We start from the raw sequence: 6,376 nt of genomic DNA on the forward strand, positions 1-6,376 counted from the left end.
CAGCAGCTTTTGAACCCAGGAACTCTACAAGGCTGTGTGGGGAAAAGAAACTCCATATATGAAGGGCACACCCAATGTCGTGTGCACACCAGGACCCAGGGAATAAGGCAGTGACCTCATAGGAGACTGGACCAGACCTACCTGCTAGTACTGGAGGATCCCCTGGAAAAGGAGGGGGTCAGGGGCAGCTTTGGCTCACACCAGGGATAAAGACACTGGCGGCAGCAGCTTCAGCCAGTACTCACTGGCATGAGGATGCCCAGAGGCTGCCATGAAAAGAGGCATGGAAAGAAGTGGGAACAAATGGCATGACTGAGAAGCTAAAAGAAATTTGATGAAGTGGGAGTGCAGGCAGAAGGTCAGTGGCTCACACAGGGGGCAGGCGATGTGTCCATCTAAGAGAGATGGGAACTATTGAAGGGTATCTATAAGGTCCAGGTGTAGTGGGTGGATAGGAGTGGCATAATAAAATCATGTCCAAAACTAACTCTGCTTTCAGTGTGTTGAGTACATTCATGGAGAAGAGAAGATGGGCATGGATGGGGCTACTGTAGGAGTGTGAGCAACTAAGGTAGTAACTTGGACCAGCTTGCAGTTGACATAAAATGCGGGTGATAGAATCAAGAGAAATCTCAAGTGAAATTGACCAGCACAATGAAGAATGGAATGAAGGCAGAATGAGGGAAAGCGAGGCTCCTACAAGGACTCCTGGGTTTCTTACTGCATTCCAGGAAGGATAGTGGTTCCTTCCACTGGGTGACCTGATTCTATTATTCAACCCTCTATGGAGTGTGCTGGATAATGGATGGAAGTTAATGGGAGAAAGTTAGATGAATGAGATATTTTTCATGTTGTAGAAGCTCCTATAGTTACCTCTTCACTGAGCAGCTCAGTTGATTTTGGTCCAGAACTGCCTGCCCACTGTCACATTATTTATACATGTTGCATACATGTTCATTGATACATACATATTCTCTCCCAAGATCTACATGAAGTCCCTCCAGAGACCCATTCTTTACTCGGAAGTAATCACAGTCCCCTGATAAAATTCCCAGCAGTTAATTCCAGTCCATCATCTTAAGCTTTTCCATGGCAAAGAGCAAAGTCCTAGGGTTGGGCTTAGAAGGTGGAGGGTTGGGGATGCTGAGGGACTTCAGGGTGCTGTCAGCCTTGGTGTGGGAACCTGGGGGACTGCTGCCCCTTTGCACATGCGTGTTGTGTGTGTCAAGTCTTTGTGAGTCTCTTCTGCCTTCTCCAGGGTACCATGGGGCTGACCAACCTGACTGCACTGCACAGGGACCCCGCAAAGTGCACCACCTCTGACACGTTCAATACAGAGCATTTTCTGGAGAATGGACAGTTTAAGAAAAGGGAATCCTTCCTGCCTTTCTCAATAGGTGAGTAGCAAGATATAGGTATCTGAAAATCGAGTCCCTCTCTCTGCCCTTGCCTACTCTTCTCCTTGTGATGCTTTGCTTTCGTTGGAATGTCTCCAGATAGCCCTGCCCAGCGTGACTCACTATTGCTGTGGTTGCACCTCAGGTTTCCTTGGGTGGAGCATCACCGGGACTGTGTTCTTATTTCCTAAGCTCTGGCTTGATTCTGGCGATGATTTCAGCTTCAAGTTGTTCTGTGTCCCAGAACACTGGGAACAGAAGCTTAGCCTCTGCCTGCTACCTACAGAGAAGATTGGAACATTGCCATCTTTATAGAATTTTAAATGATCCAAGATCTTTTTACGGCATACTCCGTAGTGGCTCGAGGGCTTCCCGAGTGGCTCAGATGATAAAGAATCTGCCTGCAGTGTAGGAGACCTGGGTCCAATCCCTGGATCAGGGAAGATCCCCTGGAGACAGAAATGGCTACCCATTCCAGTATTCTTGCCTGGGAAATCCCATGGACAGAGGAGACTGGCAGGCTACAGTCCATGGGGTCTAAGGAGTCGGACACGACTGAGTGACAGACACTTTCACTTTGCTTCTCTGGTGGCTCAGATGGTAAAGAATCTTCCTGCAATGCAGGAGACCTGGATTTAATCCCTGGGTTGGGATCAAAACTAAAGCTAACTGCTAAGAAAGGGATGGATGAGGCACCAGTAAAGGGGTTACTTCTTTATCATTATGGGCAACACAAGTGACTCTAGGTGCCATGGACTTACTAGATGAGATTCTATTCTATATATTCTTTCTGAAGAGGTCTTTTTGCCTTTTTAATTTCTAATAACCTTTAAGAAATCCAGTTAATATATTTACAGGGTGTACAACTGGAAATGCATAAGGAGAATGCAGAGATATTCTCTCACATTTCCAAGTCATCCAGTTGCAAAAGGGTGTAACTCTTAACAGTATGAAATAAGAAAAATTCTTTATATATACCAGATAATTAGTTAAATATGTTCTTGGGGTTATTTCAAATAATTTCCCAAATCCTTGATTCTGTAAATGTTTCCTGAGTACCTATTATGTGTCAAGTATTCAGCCTGGAGGATATGACAATGATTAGGTAGGAAAAAAAAATGCAACTCTCGTGGACCATATATTGTAGTGCAATCTTACAAGGTTCAAATTCCAGTCACCACGTTGGGGATAAGGAAGGACTCTGAAGCTTAGCAGAGTCAAGAATGGTACCTATAGTCATAAAGCTCACAGGGGCAGAGTTAGAACTCAATGTTAACCAGGTTTATCAAATATAAAACCTGAGTTCAGAATGTGACATGATTAGATGCATCATTTAGGAAAATAACTGGTGCTGCTGAAGGTTAAATTGGAGACAAGTAAGATTTATGTACATAATTACCATCAACAATGGTGAAAGTGATGACCACACGATGTATAGGTTAAGTGCTATGGAAAGATTATACATACCTCTTTCATTTTGAAGAATATTTCTAAAAGGACAGAGAGTAATCTATGTTTGATGTTACTCTTATTTCTGTTCTACATCAGTCCAGTTTGTATTGTCTACCATATAGTCTGTAATTTAAGATAAACCTTAGGAAACAGTTTCCAACTTTAAATTAAAAGGATCTCTATTAACAGCTACAGCATCATTGCTTTCATTTCATTTTAGTTTGCTTTGCCTTTCACTTAAAATCTGTACAAAAACAAAAAGTGTGCCCTTCCTAGCAATATCTCCCGAAAATAATGACTACATGCCACAGTGAGTTGGCACTTTGAAATTCGTAATAGTTTTCTTATAATTAATTTAAATTAAATATAGATTGATTTTTTGGTGACAGTATCATTTTGCTAATCATGCCCAAAAGGCACAGAAAGGGAGGCAATGGAATTTGACCCCATGTATACATGATGCAGAGAGAAGGCAATGGCACCCCACTCCAGTACTCTTGCCTGGAAAATCCCATGGATGGAGGAGCCTGGTAGGCTGCAGTCCATGGGGTCGGAAGAGTCGGACACGACTGAGCGACTTCACTTTCACTTTTCACTTTCATGCATTGGAGAAGGAAATGGCAACCCACTCCAGTGTTCTTGCTTGGAGAATCCCAGGGACGGGGGAGCCTGGTGGGCTGCCGTCTATGGGGTCGCACAGAGTCGGACACAACTTCGACTTAGCAGCAGCAGCAGCAGCATACATGATGCAGAGCCCAGGTTTTCCTGCTGTAGGACACTGTTTAGCAGGTATCTGGACTGATTCTGGTTAGATCTTCTGTGTCTTTCTTCCTCTGGTCCTGTGCCACCTTTGCTCACTTGGACAAATCACTTCCTAACATGAAAGCCCATATGAGATGCAGGAAAACCTTTCAGTCTTCCTGTCTACAAAAGCTTCATATTTCCTGTTACAGTACAAAGTTTCAGTTGTTTTAAGAATTATAATCATTCTTGTTTCTTTTGTTGTGGTGGTTATTGAGAGGTGTTACACAGAGTTCTAATTATAGATTTTATTTGCAAGCAAGTTATCTTATTTAATACTTACTTATTTAATTAACAGTTAAAGAGGACAGGGATCAGAGTTTCCTTTCTCAATGTAAGGAAATTAGGGTTAAAAGAAAGTTATTTCTCATCCAAGGTAATGCGCCCAAGGAACTGACAGAAAATGGCCTAATGCTAAAGTTTTGTTTTAACTTTTTTTGAAGTGTAGTTGATTTACAATGTTATGTTCATTTCGGATGTACATAGAAGTGTTTAAGTTATACATACATATATATCCTTTATCTGGGTTATTACAAAATATTGAGTATAGTTCCCTCTACTATAGAGTAGGTCCTTGTTGGTTATGCATTAAGTTCTAACTGAGTATTCTAAACAATAAGAATGTAACTCATTTTCCCATTTAAAAGCCCTCCATTTTACCATTCACCAAGTTCATATCATATGTATCAATTATTATTTTAAGTCACCGAGTTTTCCACCTTTGTAATGTAGCAATATAATAGGGGTGCATTATTGCTCACAAGTCTACAGTTGAGCTGGGAGCTCCATTGATCTTAGCTGGGCTCTCTTGTCTGTGTGGGAAGTCAGTTGGCTGAGGCTGATCTAGGATGACCTCGGCTGGGGCAATGGGGCTCTTTTCCAAGTTTCCTTTCCAGGAAAATAGCCCAGTTGGTGTACATCTGGAAGATAAGACCCTGTGAGGAAGAAAAGCACATAGTGCTTCCTAAGGGTCAGGCTTGGAATAGGTAACCATCACTCCCACTGCTTTCTGGGCCCATGTAGGTCATACTGTGAGCCCCAGTCCAAGGAAAAGGGAAAATAGCACAATTTTTATGAGAAGAGCTATGAAATCACATTGCAAATGATGTGGATTCAGGGAGAGGGGGAAATTGGAGCCAGTGTTGAAATCAGGTGATCTCACTGTCTGTCTTTCTGCCTGAGTGAAATTCAGGGAAGGCAAGCAATTTGGGGACGCTATCAGTCGTGAGAGAATAAGGCCTAGCTAAACAGAACAGCAAATGGAAACTCCAAAGCTCCACCGAGTCGCAGTGTCAACACCCCTGGCAGGTTTATTCCTACCACACTCCCGTCTTTGGAGCACAATTGCTGTCCCTCGTTCTTGATCCAGTACTTTGTAAAGAAAGCTTACTTGAAGGAATGGCATGTATATAGCTCCTTCCCTTTCCTTAGAAAAAACAGTCAGGTATAGGATTAGGACATATGCACAGTCAGGGCAGATGACAAAGGTGTTATTGCAAACTTACATTTTCTTTTCTTCATTTCAGTTTTTCCCTTTTGATCCAACAAAGCAGCAGACAGTTTCATGAAAGGCAAGAGGTTGAGTCCTCATTTAAAAAAAAAAAAAGTCACTGGGTCATAGCAACAAGATTTGAAAGATCTTTTTAAAAAAAAACTCTAGGTTAATTCTCTCATTCCTAGAGAGGTAATTGATGTGTTTGCTAGTGATGGCCAGTTACTGGAAGCACCAAGGAGAAGCTTCATGTTTCATATAATCCAGAATGAAGCCTTGAAATAAGGTAGCCCTGATTTTCATGATTTTAAGATCAAATTCTCATCTCCTGTCTTACTGGTATCCTGCCCAGCCACATAACATAGATAGGAGAGAAATTATTTCTTCAGTTTGACAAGTGAGAATGTTTTTGTTAGGGGAGAATAAGCTGTTTAGTTATGGCCCAGAGCTGGTCCGGTACTCCAGCACTGGTTCCTGACTCTGTGGCTCCAGTTTTGTCACAATATCTGGACTCTCCTAGAATTTGAGGTATTTCCAATGCAGCTGGTTTGGTGCCATTTGAACAAATTTCCTCATTTGCTGCAATGTTAACCAATTTTCTCAGTGTTCTATTAGTAACTGGTAAAGAGAGGTAATGAGAGGAACAGAGATAATTAAACTTGTGCTGCTGGGAAATACAGGCATCAGTTCAGTTCAGTTCAGTCGCTCAGTCGTGTCCGACTCTTTGTGACCCCATGAATCGCAGCACGCCAGGCCTCCCTGTCCATCACCAACTCCCGGAGTTCACTCAAACTCACGTCCATTGAGTCGGTCATACCATCCAGCCATCTCATCCTCTGTCGTCCCCTTCTCCTCCTGCCCCCAATCCCTCCCAGCATCAGTCTTTTCCGAGGAGTCAACTCTTCGCATGAGGTGGCCAAAGTACTGGAGTTTCAGCTTTAGCATCATTCCTTCCAAAGAACACCCAGGGTTGATCTCCTTTAGAATGGACTGCTTGGATCTCCTTGCAGTCCAAGGGACTCTCAAGAGTCTTCTCCAACACCACAGTTCAAAGGCATCAATTCTTCGGTGCTCAGCTTTCTTCACAGTCCAACTCTCATATCCATACATGACCACTGGAAAAATCATAGCCTTGACTAGACGGACCTTTGTTGGCAAAGTAATGTCTCTGCTTTTAAATATGCTGTCTAGGTTGGTCATAACTTTTCTTCCAAGGAGTAAGCATCTTTTAATT

The sequence above is a fragment of the Bos mutus genome, chromosome 3, assembly GCF_027580195.1.
Source record: "Bos mutus isolate GX-2022 chromosome 3, NWIPB_WYAK_1.1, whole genome shotgun sequence".
Taxonomy (NCBI): domain Eukaryota; kingdom Metazoa; phylum Chordata; class Mammalia; order Artiodactyla; family Bovidae; genus Bos; species Bos mutus.